The sequence below is a fragment of the Lutra lutra genome, chromosome 6 (assembly GCF_902655055.1).
Source record: "Lutra lutra chromosome 6, mLutLut1.2, whole genome shotgun sequence".
Lineage (NCBI taxonomy): Eukaryota > Metazoa > Chordata > Mammalia > Carnivora > Mustelidae > Lutra > Lutra lutra.
In genome coordinates this window covers 131642527-131667249 of record NC_062283.1, presented here as the reverse complement: position 1 = coordinate 131667249, position 24723 = coordinate 131642527, and the positions used below count along the sequence as shown (strand labels likewise).

Here is a 24723-nt window from a genome sequence, read left to right as displayed (position 1 = left end):
AAAATCCATTCAGAATTTTCTTTGAAATTCTAAGAATACATTTCTATTGTGTTAGACATGACAACATTATTAGGAACTTGTTCTCTAATACCCAATGGATGTGAAGAGGAGGATCTTCCTCAGTTCAGTGAGCCTTACATTATATGGGGCAAGAGGTGAGAGAATGAGAGAAATTGGAAGGAACTAAGGTCTTCTGTGTGATGTTTGATAAGTCATTTTACTTTTCAGGGTCTTTGGTTTTCTGGATTGTTAAATGAAAAAGTTGAAGTAGATAATCTCTGAGGTTCCTTTCAGTTACAGATAAAATTCAGAGGCATTTCAATGCTCAGTGTAACCACTTGTTTATGAGAGCTGATTTTTCCTTTCTAATATTACTGCCTCTGTACTTCCTCCTATCAGGGAATTTCTTCTCTCTGGATCTAACCCTGAAAAGATTATAGTCTTAATCTTTCTCACATGCCTATTCTTGGAAGCCAGACTTTTTAGGGTTTTTAAAGGAATTTTTTGTAATGTTGTTTTGTCTGCTTTTATTTTTATTCTTTTTTATTTTTTAACTCCTGGTTCCACCAAGAAACAAAGATGATTTGCTTTGTTTTATTCTTTAGAGTTTTTTACCGACAGCTGTTAGATAAAGTCAAGGTAGATTTTATTTATTTATATTTTGGAAGAAGATCATATCCAGTGAATCTTCAGAGAAATTTTTTTTTATAAGGAAAAATATTGGAACTAGGGTTTTGGAATGGGTTTATGAAGGTAAAGTGTTGGAATATGGCCAGAGAATAGGGTTGTCACATACTGTGTGGGGTATCCCGCATTTTTATTTGTTAGTTCTGACAGTCTTGCATTGGGTGCTGTGGAACTTTGGGCATGGCCTGAGGATGAGTATGGTGGGGTTGGAGGCAGAGTGAGAAAGTGTGTTTATGGATCCATTAAGAATAGAGACAGTTTTTTTGTCTTAGTTGGTGGTTTTGTTTTGCTTCATTTTTGTGTTTCTAGAACTCGTTCTGTAAGTTAAATAGATATTTGAGTGGGTACTTAAATTACTACAGAATAGCAGGTAAGTAATTCCCTTAGGTGAAAAGATCAGGATGCTGTGAGAAAAGGGGTTATGAAACATAGCTCTGTTGGTCATACACATTGGAGTATTTTGTAGATTTTTAATTAACTTCTTATTTGGAGGTTAATAATATTACAAAAAATAATAGGTAACATGTTTTCCTAAGTAGATAAAAAATAACATTGCATGCTTGCTATATATACAAGTCACTGTATAGCTACCATTGTATTTGTTATTTTATTTCATTGGTATCATAATCCTATTAGAATTTAATGGAAGAAGAGGGTTAACTGAAATAAACATGTTGTTTATTGGCTCAACAGAAGCACAGGTTGTCTGGAAACCACTTTCTCTTTCCTTTCCTCAGTAAGTTAATGTGGAGCAACCATTTTAATAACTTGATAACAGTAATTCTGCCTGCCTGCTACCCTTCCCCTCATCTGTAATTGGTCAGTCTAGTGGTGGTTACCACTTGTCCTAGGCTAAACCAATTATTCATTCAGCACATAATTATTGAAGGCCAGCTGGGTGCTAGAAGTATACAATGGGAACAAAATAGAGGTCTCAGTTCTCTTGGAGTTAACAGTATAGTAAGAGAGACAGATACTGAACAAATACATGAGTCTGTAATTAGAAATTGTGGTGAATGCTATAAAGGAAAAGAACAGGGAACCAAATTTACCTTGGGAGTCAGGGAGGGTGCTTTGAGGAAAAATTAGTGGAAGTTAGCTATGTGAAAAAGGAAGAGAATGCAAACGATACATATTCAACAGTTTTGAAGTGGGAAAGAGCTTGTTAGATTCCACTAAGAGCTAAGAAAAGGCCAAAGTAGATAAAACTCAACTATATCGTGAGCAAGAGGGATTGTGGCACAATGTTATAAGGTGTTAAAGGTAAACGGGGGTCAACCATGTAAGGCCCACATAAGTCTTATTTCAATTAGGGTTGTGGATTTTATTGTAAGTGTATTGGGGAAAGCCAGGAAGGGTTTTTCATCAGGTTAACAACTGGACCAGATCCATCTTTTCAGAAGATCACTCTGGGAGATGAGTCACAGTTCTGCCCATTTCTGTAGTTTATAGGTGCAGTTCTATACACCTGCACTAAGCCAGGAGGACACTCAGAGCTTTTCCTGAATTCTAAGTGCCCAGAGGGTTTTGCTCTAGTGACCGAAACTGGAAGATACAAAACCCAGAAACTGTTAGTGGTGGTGTTTCTTGTCATGTGAACTAGATAAATGGGCATCTGGAATAAAGGACAAGAGCAGATACAGTCCTAGCTGTAGTCACCTGTCCATGGTCCTGAGATTGGGTTCCAAGAGACACCTAAGTGTAATACCACCACTACTACTATATTTTTGTAATAAGTTGTCTTTTTTTTTTTTCCATAAACTAGTTGGAATTATATTTCTGGTACTTAGCAGCCAACTAGCCAAGTCCTATCATAGATTAATTTGTATTCATAAAAATGATAAAGGTGAAATTGAACACAGATTTTAAAATCCCCTTTTTTTTTCCTAACTGCCCTGTGCTGGTAAAGTACCACTTCTTAAACTAATGGTTCTAATGGAATTCTAAGGAGGTGGAGGTTGGGTGTGGTTAACACCAATTGGGTGATGATGGCAGCAGTGCTTTATTTTGGGTATGTTTGACAAGGATAGAGCTTTCTGCCCTTCTTTCCTCTTGAGTAACCGTTACTCAGGTCTACTCTAATTAAAGTAAATGTTTCTATACTGACTAACTCATTTGAAAAGAAAAAAGAAAAGCTTGCATGTCAGGGCATAGATTAACTTAATTGATTTCTCTACCAAAAATACGAACTTTGTCATTTTTTCACATTATGCTACAAAAGTAAGTCTTTTCCACTTTTTTTTTTAAAGATTTTATTTATTTACTTGAGAGAGAGACAGTGAGAGAGAGCATGAGCGAGAAGGTCAGAGGGAGAAGCAGACTCCCCATGGAGCCGGGAGCCCGATGCGGGACTCGATCCCGGGATTCCAGGATCATGAACTGAGCCGAAGGCAGTCGTCCAACCAACTGAGCCACCCAGGCGTCCCTGTTTTCCACTTTTTAATAAGACTCTATTGTCTCACATATCTCATATTTTTGGAGGGGCAGTGATAAATTTTGTAACATACATGTGCTAGAAATGATGTTAGAAAATTGTGGAACGGTTAAGGAAAAAAGGAACAGGAGAAGCATTTTATATTTTAGTTGAGGATGAAGACTATGCTTTATTCTGAAAACCAAAATAAAAGTTTTGTGTGATACATCATAATGTCTGGCTAGAAATTTATCAATTTTGTTGATATTTAAAAAGAATCATTTGGTTTCATTTGTTTTCTCTGTTGATTTCCTGTTTTTAATTTTGTTGATTTCTTTGCTGCTTCTGCTTGCTTTTTCTGTAGTTTGTTAAGATGGAACCCAAGATTAGTGATTTTAGATCTTTCTTCTTTCCTACTATATGCATTCAGGGCTATTAATTTCCCTCTAAGCACTACTTTTGATGGATTCCACACATTTGATAAGTGGTATTTTTCATTTTCACTTACTTCAAAATATTTTAAAATCTCTCGAGATTTCTTTGACCCATGTGTTATTTAGAAGTGTGGTGTTTAATCTCCAAATATCTTGGGATTTTCTGGCTGTCTTTCTGCTGTTGCTTTCTATTTTAATTGTTTATAGTCTGAGATCATACATTGTATGATATCTGTTCTTTTAAATTTTGGAAGGTGTGTTTTATGGCCCAGAATGTGGTTTGGGTGAATGGTCTATATGAACTTGAGAAGAATGTGGTTTCTGCTGTTGTTGGATGAAATACTGTATAAATGTCAATTAGATCCAGTTGATTGATGGTGTTGTTCAGTTCAGCCCTATCCTTACTAATTTTCTGCCTGTTGGATCTGTCAGTTATTTATAGAGGGGTGTTGAAGTCTCTATAGTCATGAATTCATCTATTTCTCCTTGCAGTTCTATCAGATTTTGCCTCACATATTTTGGTTCTTTGTTGTTAGGTGTTTACACATTAAGAATTGTTATGTCCTCTGTTTCATGAATTTACCCCTTTAGATTATGTAATGCCCTTCTTTATCCCTGAAAAATTCTCCTGCTCAGAAGTCTGCTTTCTCTGAAATTAATATAGCTACTCCTGCTTTCTTTTGATTAGTGTTAGCATGTTTCTGTCCATTTATTTTTCATCTATCTGTATCTTTATATTTAAAGTGGAATCTTGTAGGCAACACACAGTTGGGTTTTTCATCTACTCTGGAATTGTCTTTTAATTGGTGTATTTGAACCATTCATATCTAAAGTAGTTTTGATATTGTCAGATTAATATCAATCATTTTTGTAACTTTTCATTACAGTTGTTCTTTGTGGTTTTTTTTTTTTTCTCTTTTTCACCCTTCTCTGGCTTTATTTGTGCTTTTTATATGGTTCCATTTTCTCTCCTCTCTTAGAGTACCAATTATACTTCTTTTTGGAATATTTTTATTTATTGTCCTAGAGGTTGCCTGCCGCTTCACAGGTATTACAGATTTCTTATAACGGAGAATTCCCAATTTCTCTTTCCTATCTGTTGTAACAGTGCTGCCATTTATTTTGCTTATCCATATGCTATAAGCAACTGGAATTTTGTGACTGTTATCACTTTGAACCAACAATTATCTGTTAGATTCAGGAATAAAATATTTTTTTTTTATCTGTTCTTCATTTATTCTTCTGTGTAGCTCTTTCTTTATGTAGATTGGAGTTTCTAACCTATATCATTTTCCTTTTCTCTAGAGAACTTTTTTCTTGCAAATCAGGTCTGTTGGTGACAAATTCAGTTTTTATTTGGCTGAGAAAGTATTTCTTTTCATTTTTGAGATAATTTCTCAGTGACAAATTCTAGGTTGGTGGTTTTTTATTGAAATATTTTACTCCACTCTTGTTTGCATGGTTATGGATGAGAAGTCCAGCATAATTCCTATCATTGTTCCTCTATAGATAAAGCGTTTTTTTTCTTTGGGTTTTTTTTGTTTTGTTTTGTTTTTTTCCTGATTTCTTTCAATGTTTTTCTCTTTAGTTTTCTTCAGTTTGAATGTTATATACTTAGGTATAGACATTTTGGTGTTTCTCTTTGCTTGATATTTTCTGAGCTTCATGGATTTATAGTTTGGCTTCTGTCATTAATTTTGGAAAATTCTCAGGCATTATTACCTCCACCAGTGCTTCTCAGCTTTTCTTCCCCACACTATAGGTATGTCAGTAAGGCAAAGGTGGGCAGGAATTGGGTAGTTTTCGTTTCTCCAAGTTGGATAAGGCTCTGATGAAGTCTTTTCCTTTGCTAGTGTGGAGAATTATATGGACTTGTTTCGAAATGTTATTTTTTCTCTTCCCCCAGCCAAGCAGAAGGGGATTTTTCTTTGATTTTAACTAGAGAAACTTGTGGGGCATAAAACCTTGGAAAGTGTTACCAGCCCCCTCAGACTAGACCTCCAGGAGTTTTAAAGTCTCAAACTAGTCCACAGTCAGCCTCCAGCAACTTGTTCAAGTTACCATTTAAATGTTCATTTCAGTTCCTGACTTCTGTACCTTCTGCTTCTTTTGGCTAATCTGTATTTTCTGTATCATTCTTTGTAGTTTCTTGGGTGAGTGTCCTCTGGTCTCAGTATCTCAAGATCTAGGAAAAGTCCATTATTTTTCAGGTTGTTCAACTTTTATTTTGTTGTGAGAGAAGAGTAATGACTTTCAAGTGTTTTACATGTCGGAGTGGAACCTGGAAGTAACCAAATATGGAAAAAAATGTGTAGTATTCCACTGTATGGATATACCAAAATTTATTTCATTTGTCCCCCCCTGTTAGATGCTTAGGTTGCTTCCTTTCTTTTATATGGCAAGCCATGCTCTAGTAATTCTCCTTGGATAAACTGCAATTTTGATTTTAATGGCTATTTTTCATTTATCTATATCTCCTCCTGTAATTACCCAGAGATTAATCAGGAATTGGCGTACCTAAACCAGAAGACTGGATTTAATTCTTAGTCCTTTCTCTTAGTCCTTTATCTTGGATCATTTTACTTCTGATCATTTTACTTCCTCATTTGTAAAATGTGTATGATAACCACCACATGGAAGAGCTATTGTAAGGATTAAAAATACCTTAGAAGGTGTTTGTGAACTATAAAGCACTATGTAAAAGTTAGGTAACTTAGATATATTGAATTGTGATATAAACTATGAAGCTCAATAATAATCAAGCACCTTGGTAATTAACTAGCTTGAGACCAGGCTGCCTAGGACAATGTTTTTTGAAAGAAGATATTATGATTTATTGATAATTCTGAGGAAGGAGGCACAGTTGGTTCTGAGGGAGATAGCTAAGTAACCAAGTACGCCTTAAAAACTTGATGAAAAGATATGTTGGTAGGGAATATTGTTTCACTTATGATATGCTGGCATACATTGTTATGTTTGATACTTTGAACTTCCTTTAAAAAAAAAAGATTTATTTATTTGGGAGAGAGGAAGAGCATGAATGGGGCAGAGAGGGAGAGGGAGGAGCAGACTTCCCCTTGAGCTTGGGAGCTCTATGCAGAGCTCCACAAGGGACTTCACCCCGGGCTCAGTCCAGGACCCTGAGATCATGACCTGAGGCCAAATCAGATGCTTAACTGACTGAGGCATCTAAGTGCCCTTGAACTTTCTTAATATTTCACTGTCAATGTTATATGCCTGCTTCTAGTAGCTTCCCCCTCTAAATTGTCACATCTGATCTACTACATTCTAGGAAACCAAATGAAATTATACATCATAAGAGGGTCTTCTCCTCTCTGTTAATTAATATTATATTTATTGAGCAGCTGTTAGGTGCCAGATTCTGCTGAGTGCTAGGTATTCAGTGGAGAAAAAAACAAAATCCTTGCTCAAATGGGGCTTGCATTCTAGTGAGTGAAGTAGGCAATAAACAAATACCAATATGGTATGATGGTAAGTGGCAATAAGTGCTATGAAGTAAAATACAGCAGGGCAAAGATACAGAAAGTAATAGGAGGAGCCACTACTTTAAATAGGGTTGTTAGGGAGAGAGAGGGGAGCAGAGACCTGAATGAAGTAAAATGAGATGTAATAGTTTTTAAAAGAAAAGTACAAAAATTGGGGGCTTCCTCTGCCTGGAGTCCTTAGGTGTTTATTTAAGGTATACATTTTAAATATTTCTACAGTTTTGATTTTGTTATATAACACGGGAACTAAAAGTACGCATCACACCATCTAAAAATTTTTATGCTTACTTCTGGGATGAAAGGCAGGCTGAAAGATGAAGTTTAGATAACAAAATGTTGGAAATTCAGGAACTTCGAAAGGTATAAAAGAACCATTGTAATACAGTAATCTAAATTAGAGTTGCTCTAGAAAATGTAGGACATAGATTGATTCAAAATAACACTGTAACAAATGTGTGCTGTAAGCAGTGGCTTGGAGGAACAGAATGCCTTCCCATTTGGCTGTATTACTCCTGACCTCATAGTGACATCAGTAATAACAGTAGTACCATTTTTTTGAGCCCTTATTATATGCTAGGCACAGTGCTAGGCATATGTGATAATACAGTCTGACTACAACCCTGTGAAAAGGTGTAGTTCTAATTTTTATGAGGTACAAACTTAAGCTTTAAGCTGCAGAATCTTTCAGTAGTAGCCAAAATTTAATTGCCCATTCTCGTAATGCTTATGCCTGACTCAAGCTTTCTCTAGATGTAGGGGAAAAATGGAATTATTTTGATTTACTTGTTAGGTTGTAAAACTGGAGGTATGTGTTGGAGATTGGTTCCAGAGTTTAAGCCATGCACAGCGTAAAAATAGTGTTCCAAATTCGTGTATCATCAAAGGAATTAAATGGAAATGACTATATCATATTCCTTTGATGAGCTTGCAGTTATTTTTGCCAATAATTCATACACAATCAAAGGGTTAGCAAATTGATTAGTAAGGAATCTAGTTCTTGGCTTTAATTTAAAGGTGATCTCATATTCTAAGTGATTCGGTGCTGTTAACCGGAAATAGAGAAGTCCAAAGAATGAGTACATTTTCTTTTTGAAGAGTCATGGAAAATGACTTTGAATTTGGATGTGTTGAATTTGGATTAATGAGACATTCTTGTGGTATTGTCTGGTAGACTGATAGCACAGGATTAAATATTTATAGGGATGTTGGGGTCGTTTGTATAAGTAATTTTGAGGTGATAGGTCGAGATTTGAAAACAGATGGATTTATGAAGAAGAGAGTGTAGAAGGAATGGGGTGTAACAAAACTCCTGACTTAGTATTTACAAGGTAAGAATTAAAAGGAGAACCAGAAGAGAAATGCTGAAGGTGTGGTCAGAAGGTATACAATATGTTACATTGTGATACGGCGGTTTTTTGGGACCAGAAGCTAAGGTCTTGTGGTCTGGGGCCCTTTTCCTTTGAAGAGGCATCTGAAATGCTCGTGAGGTAGGAGGGGAAGCAAAGCCAAAAAGTTGTTGACGGTTTTGAAAATAGAGGAGTGTGAAAGGATTACAAGGACCGTCAAAGGTTAAAAATTTATAATGAGGAATTGAAGAGGTAGGATAGACTATTTAAATCAGAAAGGAACATTTCAGAAATGGAGGTCTTGGAGGTAGAACTGTGTAAGAATGTGTACACAGACACTTCATGTAGTTTGTAGAAGGGAAGGTGCTGACTCCTCAATCCTCAGGTCTGGAAGTACTAACAATGGAGCCCTCAAGAGAAGGGTGTATGCTTTGGAAAGCCTTGCTTTAGTCTACATGCTTCTAACACTTGATTTGGGGTTGGCAAGCAGTACATGCCATGTCATCTGAGGTGGAAATCTTGATGGGAGGAAAGGAGTCATGGACTACTAGTGAGTGCTCAATTACAAATGCATTCTACTTCTTGCTTGCTAAAGTAAATCTTTTTCATTGGAATAGAGGCAGCTAACCAACATTCATGTACCTTATATCTTTGTCAGTCAGTGTTAATATCATAAAAATAATATTTTCATTGTCAGTCTAGTCATGGAAGTAAATGAAATAAAGCATATCTCTACCAATTTTTCTATAAAGGACTTAGTTTCATTCATTAGCATTAAAAAGAAAATGTAAATTTCCTTTTTGTAATGTTATACTAAATACAGAAAGATGACATTAATGACCTGCCATCCATTGAGCATGAATTTTAATATATATTCCTTGTAGTGGGGATGGATTTAAGATTCTCCAACTAATTTTAAATTCATTAAATTCACTTATTTAAAGTCTTACTGTTATGTGAGAGGTCATGTTAGGAGCAGAAACTGCTGGTTAAAACAGTATTTACTGAAATATCCTTGTGGAGTCTTTTGTAGGGTAAAATGAGATGATTGTTGTAAAAGGGCTTTTGAAACAAGTCTATATTAATATAGGATGTTACTGTTACGTTATAGGCCCACAGGACTAGGACTGTATATAAGGCCATGATTGACGTTTTTAATGACATATTTAGTGTAATATTTAAGTGTTTCTAATTTAATAAATGACTAGACTGAATACTAAATTATTTGTTTTGGTACTCATTAATTTAACTTTATTTTTAAAGTAACTCCCGGTGCGCCTGGGTGGCTCAGTGGGTTAAAGCCTCTGCCTTCGGCTCAGGTCATGATCCCAGGGTCCTGGGATCGAGCCCCACATCAGGCTCTCTGCTCAGCGGGGAGCCTGCTTCCTCCTCTCTCTCTCTCTCTCTGCCTGCCTCTCTGCCTACTTGTGATCTCTGTTAAATAAATAAATAAAATCTTTAAAAAAAAAATCTTTAAAAAAAAATAAAGTAACTCCCTATCTGTTATAAGTAAAACTAAAGAAAGATGGTGATGACTTATTGAAAATTAAGTCACTTACTCTACTTAAGATTTTTGTTTCTATTTGAATCTGTTTTTATAGATAGCTGCATCTGCAAATAATGGTAGCTATATCTATAGTTTATTTGGGGATGACAGTAAAGCGTACAGATTCTTCAAGTTAAATATAGATATATCTCACTTTAAGAAAATTTAATATGAAATCAGTAATGAAGTGAGTGTAAATAAAAATAAGAAAATAGGTCTAGGGACTAAGTCCTGCCTGAAGTACTTAGTAAGTATCTTAGTAAGTAAGATTTAGACGTACAGAAGATGAGAAGGTGGTAGGAAGCAAGCCAGGAATTGAGGTTTCCAGAAAGCCCGATTTAAAAAGCGTTTTCAAGGAGTGAACACCTGTGTCAGATGTAGTTCATAGGTTGAGTGAGAAGAGGCCTGAGAATTAGAGCAGATCACTGATCGTGTGAGTGGTTTGGTATGCTGCTGGGAATGAAAGCATGGGACAGATTTAAGCAAGAATTAGTGGAGAGAATCCGAGAGCTCAAGGAATATTGCCATAAAGGAGCACAGAGAAATGGGAGAGGGGTTAAAGTTGCTAGAGAGAGAAGTGGGACCAAGAGAGGTCTGTTTTTGTTTTTGATCTTTTTTACAGAACAATGAACTTATAGTATGTCTCTATGTTGATGGCAGTGATCCAGTAGAGGGAAAAACAGTGATGCAGAAGAAGGAGAGGCTAATTAATCCCTTACTGCTTAAATAAGATTTGGGAACTGGTCTGGAACTTTGTCACCATATGAAATGGTTTCTGTGGAAAAATATTTGACTTTGACATAGACAAATTATAAATTTCTAGTAATCCAACTCATCTTCTATTTTATAGTTGTGTGGATTATTTTAAGTGATGGGGTGGGAATTGTTAAAGTTGTACGCTTACCAGTTTTCCATAGTGATTACTGTATTTACTTTCAATTCAGTAGGACTGTTGTATGTGGACAGAGGATAGCAAAGCTCACTGATCTACCTGAGCCTGTCCGATTTTGTTAGTCCTTAAGATTTTTTGCTTGCTTATTTCCAGAAAAATTTTTATGAAAAACCATATCCTCTTGTACATTGAAGTTGATGTCTAATATTACTATTGTAAGTTTACATCATCTATTTTTTTGTTTATAGGTAGTAGAAAATAAGCATTGTATAGCGTGATATGAGTATTGACTATATTGGAATAAATAGTTAATAAATGCTATTTGATTAAATGGATTTTTGATAGCTTTATTGAAATATAATTGACATACAATTACACAATTGGATAAGTTTTGACTTATGGATACTTTATTGAAACCATCATAAGATAATGAATCCTCCCAGATTTCCTAGTCTTCCTTTATATTTTCTGCATCCTACCTCTCCCTACACCTTCCACCAACCTCACCAACCCCACCAAACCTAACCCTCACCCTTGGCAACCACTAATCTACTTTTTGTCACTATAGGTTAGCTTGCATTTTTCTTGAACTTTATGTGAATGGAATAATGTAGTGTATAGTCTTTTCTTTGGCTACTTTTGCTCAACATAATGATTTTAAAATTCACACAAGTTGTTTCATCCATACTTAGTTCTTTTTTTTTTTTTTTTAAGATTTTATTTATTTGACAGAGAGATCACAAGTAGGCAGAGAGGCAGGCAGAGAGAGGGGGAAGCAGGCTCCCTGCTGAGCAGAGAGCCCAATGTGGCCTTGATCCCAGGACGCTGAGACCATGACCGGAGCTGAAGGCAGAGGCTTAATCTGAGCCACCCAGGCGCCCCCATAATAAGTTCATTTTATTACTGAATGCTATTTTATTGTATAAACACTATTTCAGTGGATAACAGTTTGCTATTCATTCATCTGTTGATGGACATTTGGGTTGTTTTCAGGTTTTGGCTACAAATACAGCTGCTATGAACATTCATGTAGAAGTCATTATTTGGACATGTGCTTTAATTTCTCCTGAGTAAATACATAGAAGTGGAATGGCTGGGTTATATAGTAGGCATTTCTTTGTAAGAAAGTCCCAAAGTGTTTTTCCAAGTGATTATGCCGTTTTATATTTATCTATTTATTTTTTTAGATTTTAGATTTAAGAGAGAGAGAGAGCAAGCACAAGTCAGGGAGAAGGGCAGGGGCAGAGGCAGAGGGAGAAGCAGACACCCTGCTGAGTGCAGAGCCCCGTGCAGGCTGATCCCAGGACCCTGAAATCATGATCTAAGCCGAAGTCAGAGGCTTAATCAGCCGAACCACCCAGGTCCCCAACTGTGCCGTTTTTCTACAAGCAGCTTATGAGTTCAGTTGCTCTACATCCTTACCATTCTGCTTTTAGCCATCTTAATAGGTTTGTAGTGGTATCTCATTGTGGCTTGAATTTGCATTTCCCTAATGACTAATGATCTTGATCCATCTTTTCATGTGTCATCTGTATGTTTTCTTTTGTAAATTATGTGTTCAAATCTTTGGTTATTTACTTATTGGGTTGTTTTCTAATTGAATTTGCAGAGTTTTTTATTCTGAATGCATGTACTTCATCAGATCAGTGATTTGCAAATATTTTCTCTTAATCTGTGCATTGTTTTTCCATTCTCTTAACAGTATCTTTCAAAGAGCAGAAGTTCTTAATTTTGATGGATTCTAGTTTACTAGTGATTCATTTTATAGATTGTACTTTTGGTGTTATATGTAGGAAATCTTTACCTAACCTAAGGTCACAAAGATTTTGGTTTTTTTCTAAAAAGTTTTATCATTTTATATTCTACATTTAGGTCTGCAACCCATTTGTACATGGTGTGAGGTAAAGATAAAAGTTTTTTTGATGGAAAAATTAATTGAGCGCATATATATATATATATATATATATATATGGGGCTATTTTTATAATAAGTATGCAGTCCAGTAGTATAAATCCTTCGCTAGTATTTTCTTTTTTCAATGGGCTATGTAAGTTACTTGTTTCTTCTCGAGTGAGTTTTAGTAGTTGTTTCAAGGAATTTGTTCATTTCACTGAAGATGTTGAATTTATTAGGATAGGTTGTTTATGACATTCCCTAAGTATTCTTTTTTTAAAAAGATTTATTTAAGTAATCTTGATTTACACTTGAGTGGGTGGGGCTTGAACTCATGACCCTGATGAGATAAAGAGTTGCATGTTCTTGGGACTGAGCGGTCAGACGCCCCTCCCTAACTATTCTTTAATATCTATAGAATCTCTGTAGTTATATATGATATAGTTATCACACTGCTCATTCCGGATATTGGCAATTTGTATCTTTTTTTTTTTTCTTCCGTGATCTGTCTGGCTAATTGTCAGTTTTACTGATGTTCTCAAAGAACCAGCTTGTGGTTTCATTTTTTTTTCTTCCATTGTTTTTCTGTTCCTGTTCCATGGATTTCTGCTCTCATCTTTGTTATTTCCTCTCTTCTGTTTATTTTGAGGTTAATTTGCTCTATTTTTTCTAGTTTCTTGAGATGAATGTAGTTGAGGCCATTCATTTGAGACTTCTTTGCTAATACAGACACTTGAGTGCTAAATTCCCCCTCTGTGCACTATTTTAGTTTCTTCCTTCAAATTTTAATATGTGGTTTCCATTTTCAGTTAGTTCAAAATAACTTTTTTCATTTTATTTCTTCTTTGATTTGGGATTATGTAGAAATATGTCTTCTAGTTTCCACATATTTTTGTTTTTTCCAGGTATCTTTCTGTTAATGATTTCTAATCAGACTGGTCAGAAAACACATTTTGTAGGACTTGAATCCTTAAAAATTATTCTTACATGTTTTATATTACAGAATATGGTCTCTCTTGGTAAATGTTACTTGTACACTTTAAGGAACATGTATCTGCTGTTTTGAAATAGGACATTCTATAAAATTCAAGTAGGTTGGGGTACCTGGATGGCTCAGTTTGGTTAAGCATCTGTTTTCCACTCAGGTCATGATCCTGGGGTCCTGGGATGGAGCCCCCCTCAGTCTCCCTTTCTTTCTGCCCCTCCCACCTGCTTGTGCTCTTTCTCTCACATGCTTTCTCTCTAAAATAAATATTATAAAAAATTCAATTAGGTCTAGTTGGTTGATGGTGTTCTTCAACCTCTATATTCTTATTTTCTGTCTACTTGTTTTATCAGTTATTGAAAGAGATGTTGAAATTTCTGACTACAGCTGTGCACTTTTTTCTTTGAAGTTCTATTTTTGCTGTACTTTAAGGCTATTTTTATTTTTAAAGATTTTATTTATTTGAGAGAGAGAGAGCAGGGGGAGGAGCAGGAGAGAGACAAACAGACTCCACACCAAATGCAGAACTGAATGTGGGACCCGATCCCATCCCGAGACCATGAGGGATGCCAAAACCAAGTTGGATGCACAACCGACTGAGCCACCAGGTGCCTCCAAAGTTGCTTAAACATTTTAGATTTGTGTGTCTTTTTGATGAATTGATTTTTATTATTACAAATGATCCTCTTTATTTCTAGTAATATTATTTGACTTTTCGTCTGATGTTAATATAGTTGCTCCAGCTTTTTATTCATTAGCATTAGCATGAAATATCGTCTTCCATTCTTTTACTTTTAACCTATCTGTACCTTCGTATTTAGAGCAGATTTCTTGTAAACAGTATATGGATGGGCCTTACTCTTTTTTAATCCAGTCTCACAATCTCTACCTTTTTATTGGCATGTTCAGATAATCTATGGGTAATGTGATTATTGATATAATAGAGTTTAAATCTATCATTTTGTTAGTTGTTTTCTTGCTGTCTTGACTCTTCATCAATCCCATATATCTCCTTGTTTGTCTTTTCTTAGATCGAGTAGTTTTGGGGTTTTTTTTTTACTGCTTCCTTAATGATTCCATTTTGTCTCCTTTGTTGGCTTAATAGTTATAAACTCCTGTGATATTTTAGTGTTTGTTTTATAGTTTATAGTATACATTTCTAACTTACTGTTTATTGTCAGGTGGAATGGTGAGTTTTTCACAAATTAATTTATCCAGTTTTCAGATTAATGTTATGTCATTTTGCATTCATATTCCTCTAAATTTTAAAGTCATATCTACCTGACTCAAATCCTAGCCATGCTACTTACTCATTGTAGGATTACTTATACTTTCTGTGTCTTAACCTTCTCATCTATAAAGTGGAGTTAAATTCTTTCATACTCTTTTGTGAGATAGAAAGCATTTAGAATAGTACCTGACATGCAGCACTAGAATCGGTAGCTACTTTTACTAAAAATCATGTTGGTGAAACTGTCTTGGGAATTTTAGTTATCTTATCCTGCTTCTCAACCACCCTACTTAAGATACTTAGGACTTCTTTAGATTAGTCACTGGTCTGCTACTCTTCTCCTTTTTCCATTTTGAATCAGTCCCGCCAAATTAATCTTTCTCCAGGGTAATACCAATCATATCATGTCATTTCTCTGTTCAAAATATTTCTAACTAACTACTCACTCTTTCCAGGATTAAGGACAAACTCTTCATCCGGACAAGCAACATAACCTATTGTATCTGTACTTCAACTTTCTTTAATTACTCTTTTAATTTAACTTGATATAGTTTAGTCAAACCGCAATTCTCTTTCTTCCTTCAGTGTGTACTGTATGGGCCATTCTTGAACAACATGGGTTTTGAACTGCATAGGTTCACTTATATATGTATTTTTTTTACAGTGTACTGTAAATATGTTTTCTCTTTCTAATGACTTTTTCATTTTTTTCTCTAGCTTACACTAAGAATGCAGTATATGATACATAATAACATACAATGTATGTGTTAATCGACTATTTTTTGGTAAGGCATCTGGTCAACAATAGAATATTAATGGTTAAGTTTGGGGTAGTTAAACATTACAGGTGGATTTTCGACAGTACAGGGGCTTAGCATTTCTAACCTCTGCATTTTTCAAGGGTAGTTTTCTCTGAATTTGCTGTTTTGGGGAGCAATTATGTCTGAAAATTACCTTTTGTAAGGTTTTTCTGTGTTCATTTGTCACAGTCCTTTGCATCTTTGAAGGCTCTCATCAAATGCTATCTATTTCATGAAGCTTTTAATGGTTGTGGTCTCTCCATTCATTATGTTTTTACAATTATCCTGTGCTTTTCTTATATCACTGCCCTTACTCTCCCTTGTACCCAAATTCCTTATCTGTATTTCTGAAGTCCAAAAGACTCTGAAGGCTGGGAGTATTTTTTTTTTTAACTTACTTGGTGGCTGTGGTGTGCAGGGTAACGCACCCTCAAAGATATCTGCGTCCTAATCCCTGGAGCCTGTGACTGTGCTGCCTTACTTGACAAAAGGGACTTTGCAGAGGTGATTTAATTAAGAATCTTAGAATGGGGAGATTAGCCTGGATTATTGAGACAGGCTCAATATAATCAGGGAAAGAAGCAAGAGAGTCAGAGAAGGAGATGTGATAGCAGAAGCCAGGTCAGTGTGATGAGATAACTGCTCTGAAGATGAAAGAAGGCCAGGAGCCAAGGAACACTGACAGCCTTTAGAGACTGGAAGGGGCAAAGAACAGATTCTCTAATAGATTTTCTAGAAAGAACCCAGCCCTGCAGACATCTTGGCTTTAGCTCAGGGAGATGTCTGACTTCCAAAACTGTAAGATAGTAAATTTGTATTGTCGAAGCCACTAAGTTTGTGGTAATTTGTTATAGCATCAGTTAGAAACATACAGTGATAAAACCTTACCTGAACTGATGTGAGGCTATTTGTAGTCTTCATTTATACCAGTTAATATAAATGTTCATACATTTTATCATGTAAACAATAAAGTTTGATCATATGGTACTGACCTAGACCTTGCTGAGAGGTTAATAGGAGTATATATATTGTATTACCTTTCTAAAATTTGAGAAATTCTAAATTCTGAAACACATTAGTCCCCAAGGGTTTCAGAAAAAGAGTTTGTGGATCTAGAGTCATTTACACTAAATGACATCTCTTTTTCAACTACAAGGTTATAAGCTATGCGAGGGCAGAAACTGAGACTTACTACTCATCTCTGTCTCTCAGTTTAATGATTTACAGGTAAAGTTTGAAAAAATACATTGAATTGACCATAAGTTTCTATATACACTAAAAATGTGGGAAACTTGGGAACTGCGCAGATCATCTCAGATCCTAGTAAGGGGGATAAGACCTATGTTGGCCAATGATGAGGAACCATAATGTAAGTGACATACAAACAGTAAAGGACTGAAATAATCTGTGGAAGTCCGACCAAAGAGGTGATATTTAGCCATAACAGTGACTATCATTTGTATAGCACCTACTGTACTAAGCTCTTAATGTGTATCATTATTATTATTTTAATTGAAGTAGAGTTGACACACCATGTTACATTAGTTTCAGGTGAACAACAGCGATTCAGCAACTCTGTACGTTATGCTTACCACAAGTGTAGCTACCATCTGTTACCATCCAATGTTATTACAATATGACCTACATCGTCTATATTCCCTAATTCTATGATTTATTCACTTATAACTGGAAGCCTGTAAATCCCACAGAAATCTTGTAAAACAGATGCTCAGAGATGTTAAATAGCTCTCAGTCTTAAAGGTGAGTAGATTAACATTGGATTCGTTCATTGAGGAAGGAATGGCATGAACAAAAATCTGTAAATGAATAGGCACAGAATATATAGAATTAGATTCTCTTTCAGAGTGTATCTACTTAATACTGTAGTAAGTCTGAACTATGGTTATTTATTGAATAAGATGTTAACTGTTCTCTACTTCCTGGGATTTGAGATGATTTTTATTTTTATGTATGTGAATATTTCCCAAATTTCCTTCAAGAAACGTATTGATTATATAAAAAGCAGAAGTAAATGTTCTTTCACAAAATTAAGAGATAGGTTTGTTGTTTCTGACTATATTTGGAACACTTTGTTTGATGCCAGCTACTATTTGATAAAAAAATTTTAAATTAGTGACCTATTTAAATTTAGTTCATTATACTGATTTACATGCCATACAGACATGTTATTCCCCTTTAAAATAATGGACCTTAGAAATTTTCTCTTTTCAACAGCCTAAAAACAACCATTATTTAAAAATCTGTTTCAACACAGTTACTGCTTTTTTACTAGAAACAGTGTGATCCTGTCTTTGGAACTACACTATGCTGTGTTTGGGAATTACTATATAAATTTCATTTCTGTATGTTTCAGCAACCTGGTATTTAGCCTGGTAAATGCTCTTATAGTGAAATAGGAAAAGTGGAAAGCCTATTGTGAAGTCACAAAGTCACACTAGCAGTGATATGATTATCCCTGTGTTTCTAAGTAGCAAGATACTTATCCTAGATACTCCAGGCACATTGGAACTAGGTTTTATTTGCCAATTAATAATTTAGGTGATGGTAACAGGTACACATTTTTAGGTAATAAATTTTCTTTTCAGGTTGGGTGTTGATCCTGGAGACTTTCTCATTTTAATTCCCTGTGGTGAATTTAGTTTTGTCCCTTCTTTCACTATCTGCTCTTGGAGAATAAACCAATATGGTGCCATACAGAAAGTAAACATTGCTTGTTTTTAAAATACTTATTGAATACTTACTATGTAACAAGCAGTATGCTAAGTATTGGGACAGTAATGAATGAAACATAGTTTCTACTCGAAGGGAGGACTTTTATAGCCTAGTAGGAAAGATAGAACATTAAACAAGTAAATACACATTTATAAATTGAAAACATGCTATGAAGGAAATAAGTAGTACACTATAATAGGATAACAAGGGGATCTATTTAAGAGGAATTAGGAAAGGCTTTCTGAGCCTTGAGAAATGAAAAGGAGCCAGCAATGCTAAGGTAAGGGAAAACTGTGCATACAAAGGCCCTACAGTGGCAAAGAGTGTTGTGCCAGGAGACAGTGTTTTATACGACCACTAGGATCTTGTAATCAATTTCCAGACAAATAGGGATACAGTGGGGGGGGGGGACATTGAACCTGATTTCTAATTTTGATTCAGCTGTGTATAAATAAGTATTTTGGGCTAGTTACTAGCTTCCTAAACTTCAATTTCCCTTCATGTAAAGTAGGAATAGCCTCTCTCTCCCCTAAGGACTTTGTAATGACTTAATATGATGGTTAAATACATAAAAACCTGTACAGCTACATGTATATACCATTTAGCAAAGTTCCTGACACAGAGTAAGAGTTTCATTTCTCTAAAAGACGTTAACATAATACCCAGTATGTAGGTCTGTGGTAGATTGCAAAAATGACCAAATGAGAAGCTTGGCTTGGTATATCACCTATTTTTCTCATGAATGTTTCTTTTTTTCCAACTATACGCCATATATCTAATTTTGCATTACTGTATCCCTATTCCTTTTCCTTTGATAAAACCTTGGCCTATCCATTTGACTTTTGTACCTTGTTCCCTTTATTTCTTTATTTCTAGAATTCATGCCCCTTGTGAGGAACCTACAAGAGGAAATAGAGGGGTGCTAAGTCTTCTAGAATACTGTACTCAAACTTTACCATGCATCCTGATTACCTGGGGATCTTGTTAAAAAGCAGGTTCTGATCAGAAGCTCCAGGGTGGGACTAAAATTCTGTAGTTCTTACACGTTCCTGGGTGATGTTAATGTTACTGCTGCTAGTTTTAGGACCATACTTTGAATGAGCAATGCTATAGAAGGTCTAAGCCAGAAGGAAGTTGTTAAAAAAAAAAAATTGCCTTAAAGGAGACTTAAATGATAATTTTAAAAAAGATTTTATTTATTTATTTGACAGACAGAGATCACAAGTAGGCAGAGAGGCAGGCAGAGAGAGAGGAGGAAGCAGGCTCCCTGCTGAGCAGAGAGCCCGATGCGGGGCTCAATCCCAGGACCTTGGGATCATGACCTGAGGCGGAGGCAGAGGCTTTAACTCACTGAGCCACCCAGGTGCCCCATTAAATGATAATTTAAAAAAAAATAAAAGCTCCCTTGCTTTTTCCATCATGTGAAGACATAGAGTACAACCATCTATAGATTAGGAAGGGGGGCTCTGATCAGACATCTTGGTCTTGGACAGCCTTGATCTGCATTGATAGTAGACTTCTGAGTCTCCAGAACTCTGAGAAATAAATTTCTGTTGTTTATAAGCCGACCAGTATGTGTTATTTTTTTACAGAAGCTCAGATGGACTAAGACAGTAGTTTGAGTAAGAAGAGATGGAGAGGAAACAGACATCTAAATAAAATATCTTCTTGGTTCCTAATGTGGCTAGAACCCTCTTACGACTTTTTGAAAATAGTGGTAAAGTATACATAACAAAATTTATCATTTTAACCATTTTGAAAGTGTACAGTTGCCTGGCATTACATACATTCACATTTTTTTATGACTTAAATTTTATTTTTTTAGAGCAGTTTTAGGATTACAACAAAATTGAGCACAAAGTACAGAGACTTCCCACATTTGCCTTCAGGTCACGTGTACCTCCTCCCCCGCTATCTAACTTCTTAACATCCTGCACCACAGTGGCACATTTGTTACAGTCAGTGAACCTACACTGACACATTGTTATGACTTGGAGTCCATAATTTACTTTAAGGTTCGCTCTTGGTATTATATATTCTGTAGATTTGACAAATGTATGATAACTTGTATCCACCATTTTAGTATCATACAGAATGCTCTAAAAATCCTCTGTGCTCTGCCTGTTCACCTCTGCTTTCCTCCCTAACCCTTGACAACCACTGATTTTTTTTACTGTCTCCATAGATTTTCCTTCAGCCTTTTCAGATTGGCTTCTTTCTCTTAGTACTACACATTTAGGTTTCCTCCATATCTCTTCATGAGATATGAAGGAATGAGCCTTGTTAGCTCCTTGTTAGCCTTGTTAGCTCATTTCTTTTTAGCATTAATATTCTATTTGGATATACCATGTCTGTTTATCCACTCACCTATTGAAGGACAGCTTGGTTCCTTCCAAGTTTTATAATTACGAATAAAGCTATAAATGCTATAAACATCTATGTGCAGGTTTTTATGTGGACTTAAGGTTTCAACTCATTGGATGTGATTGCTAGGTTATATGGTCAGGGTTTGTTTAGTTTTGTAAAAAAAAATTGCCAAACTGTCACCCAGAGTGGCTATATCAGTGTGCATCCTCTCCAACAAAGAGATTTCCTGTTCTTCCACATTCTCATCAGCATTTGGATTTTGTCATTGTTTCAGGTTTGGGCTGTTCTAATAGGTATGTAGTAGTATCTCATTTTAATTTGCACTTCTCTGTTAACTTATGATGTTTTGCATCTTTGCATATGTTGATTTGCTATATGTGTATCTTTTTTTGGAACTGTTTAGGTCTTTTGCCCAGTTTTTAACTAGGTTGCTTTCTTACTGTTGAGTTTTAAAAGTTATCTGTATAGTTTGGATAACAGTCCTTTTTCAGTGTTTTGTGAATATCTTCTCCCAGTCTATGGCTTGTCTTTTCATTTTCTTGACAATGGCTTTCACAGAGAAATTTTTTAATTTTGTAAAGTCTAGTTTATTATTTTTTATGGATCTCGTGTTATATCTAAAAAGTTATTGCCAAACTCACAGGTATCTAGATTTTCTTCTGTGTTATCTTCTAGGAGTTTTATGGTTTTACATTTTACATATAGGTCTGCAATCCATTTGGAGTTAATTTTTGTGAAGGGTATAAAGTCTGTGTCTAGGGGTGCCTGGATGGCTCAGTTGGTCAAGCGTTTGCCTTTGGCTCAGGTCATAATCTCAGGGTCCTGGGACCAAGCACCATGTCAGGCTCCCTGCTCAGTGCGGAGCCTGCTTCTCCCTCTTCTCCTGGTTTGTGCTCTCTCGCTGTCTCTGTCTCTCTCAAATAAATAAATAAACAAAATCTTTTTTTTTTAAAGGTTGTGTTTACTTTTTTTTTTTTAATGCATGAGGATGTTCAGTTGTTCCAGCATCATTTAGTGAAAAGACCATCATTGCTCTATTGTATTGCTTCTACTCCTTTGTCAAGATCATGTATTTATGTGAATCTGTTTCTGGGTTCTCTGTTTGTTCCACTGATCTGTTTGTCTGTTCTGACATCATTACCACACTGTCTTGATTACTGTAGTTTTATAGTAAATTTTGAAGTCAGATATATCAGTTCTCTAACTTTGTTCTTCAGTTGGTTTTTCTGGTTCTCTTGCCTTTCTGTGTAAACTTTATAATCAGTTTGTCAATAGTCATTAAGTAATGTGCTAAGTTTTTCTTAGGATTTGCATTGAATCTTAAGATCAAGCTGGCAAGAAGTGTGTTTGACAGCATTGAGTCTTCCTATCGATGAGCATTGAAATTTTTCTCCATTTACTTAGTTCTTCAATTTTTTCAAAATCAGAATTTTGTAGTTCCTCCTACAGATCTTATGTGTATTTTGTTAGATTTATACCTAAGTATTTTGGGGTTTGGGGTGCTAATGTCAGTGTGCTTTTAATTTCACATTTTAATTGCTTATTGTTGATATATAGAAAAACAATTTGAGTTTTGTGTATTAACCTTATATCCTGGAACCTTGCTGTAATAGCTTATTATCCAGGAGGTTTTTTTGGTTGATTCTTTTGTATTTTCTATGTAAACAGTTGTGTCATCTATGAATGAAGAAATAAAACTGTCTTATTATTTTTAAGTTTTATTTTATTTCTTCCTTCTCGATTGTATAATTTTTTCTTTTTTTGTCTTAATTGCATTAGCTAAAACTTTCAGTATAAGGTAATGAGAGAGGATGTCTTTTCCTTTGTCCTGATCTTGGCAGGAAAGCTTCTAGTTTCTTACCATTAAGTGTGATGTGAGCTATAGGTTTTATGTAGATGTTCTTTGTCAAGTTGAGCAAGTTACCTTCTGTTCCTAGTTTGCTGAGTTTATCATGAATGGGTACTGGATTTTGTCAAAATTTTTTTCTGTATCTACTGATGTAATCATGTGATTTTTCTTTAGCCTGTAGATGTGATGGATGTAGATGTGACGGATTACAGTAATTGTTTGGGGGTTTTTTTTAGTAATTTTTTTTTTAAAGAGTTTATTTATTTATTTGACAGAGATCACAAGTAGACAGAGAGAGAGGAGGAAGCAGAGAGCCCAATGTGGGCTCGGCTCCATCCCAGGACCCTGAGACCATGACCTGAGCCGAAGGCAGAGGCTTAATCTGGGCCACCCAGGCGCCCCCATAATTAGTTCATTTTATTACTGAATGCTATTTTATTGTATAAACACTATTCCAGTGGATAACAGTTTGCTATTCATTCATCTGTTGATGGACATTTGGGTTGTTTAAGGTTTTGGCTACAAATATAGCTGCTATGACCATTCATGTAAAAGTCATTAATTGAATTTTGAATATTGAATCAGCCTTTTGTAACTGGAATGAATCCCACTTGGTTGTGGTGTATAATTTTTTATACATTGTTGAATTCACTTTGCTAATTTTATTAAGGATTTTTGCATCAGTATTTATGAGAGAAACTGGTGTGTAGTTTTCTTGAAATGTTATTTTCTGCTTTTTGTTTTAGTGTAACACTGGCTTCATAAAGTTAGGGAGTAGTCCCTGTACTTCTGTCTTTATTTGATGGCTTTTGAAGAAGAAATATGCTGTCTTCCTGGCAATATCTTAGTTTATATCTTGCTTGTCATGAGTATACCATACAATGAAAAAGCAGAAATGTGATTAGGTCAGAGTGGACTCTCACAGAAGAGTCATCGTGGAAAAAATAGGGGAAGTAAAGTAGAATTTATGTCCCTAAAAAAGAAAAAAATTTTCATACATGTCTAATCATTCTTGATGTGTTGACATCACTTTTATTCTTCAAAAACATTTTGAATTAGTTTTCTGAAATATACTCACGTAAGTTCCCTGTAATCACTTCACATATGTCTATGAGACAGAATTCTGAATTTCACCACTTATTTTTATTCTTTCAGAATTGCCTAACAATAAACTCTGTATTTATTAAGTTCAGGTGGTGGTAATCAAGTCCCCTCATTGCATGTTTTGTTTTGGATCCCTTTTCTTTATTTGCTTTTAACTGTAAAAAAAATTAACTGAGGTCTTCCCATATGGGCTAGGTTCTTGCTAAAATGCGTCCTTCCACTGTGGTTATGTTAAGGCTGTGCCATGGTTCTTGCTGTAATATAGCCCATTCATAGAAGATAAGTAATATTGTTCATCATAGTAAATGAGAAATCTGGAATGCAGACATCTTTGTAATAGTGCATTGAAATGCATTAAATGTAATCTATATGATACTGTATTTTATCAGGCATATAAGCAACAGAATCAAAACATTGAAAAATATGTTGGAGGGAAAAAGTGGAATTTAGAAAGAAGGGACTTAAGTCTTTGCCTATCAACTCATCTTCTTTGCTATTATTCAACCAGTTTGTAGACTCCCACATCTTGAACATTTCTTCAGATACAGGAGAGGTCACAACTTCTCCTGAAATTTACTTTTGGAAGTCAAAAGGATCCCTCTCATTTTTCACTTCAGAAGTACCCTTAATTCTTCTCCCACCTCCCTCTCCCCCCAGGTCCTTAAAACGAACTTATGTGTATTACCCATGAAAAACAAAAATACATGGCCACACACAACCTTGTAAAAAATGCTTATAGTAACTTTTCTTGCAGTAACTTTAAACTGAAAATAATCCTAATGTCCATCCAAGATGAACAAACTATTTATCCATACAATGAAATACTATTCAATAAAATGAGTGAATTGTTGATACATAGGACAACACTGATGAATATCAAAATAATTAGGCTGAATGAAAAGAAGGCAGGCAAAAAAAAAAACTTTATAGTTCCATT

The 24723-nt window shown here is 35.3% G+C and overlaps 1 protein-coding gene across 5 annotated transcripts in view; it reads left to right on the top strand.

Annotated features, from left to right (window-relative positions):
* The window catches only part of WASF1 (WASP family member 1), a 61849-nt gene that overhangs the window by 4112 nt on the left and 33014 nt on the right, over window positions 1-24723 (top strand). Inside the window, exon 2 of one of the 5 annotated variants that reach the window (XM_047733314.1) lies at window positions 20059-20183. The exons of 3 other annotated variants lie outside the window; for them this stretch is intronic. The gene's annotated coding sequence lies outside the window, so the exon portion shown is untranslated. Of the gene's footprint in view, window positions 156-20058; window positions 20184-24723 lie in introns of all 5 variants that reach the window. One more of the 5 variants, XM_047733315.1, reaches the window with a different exon arrangement.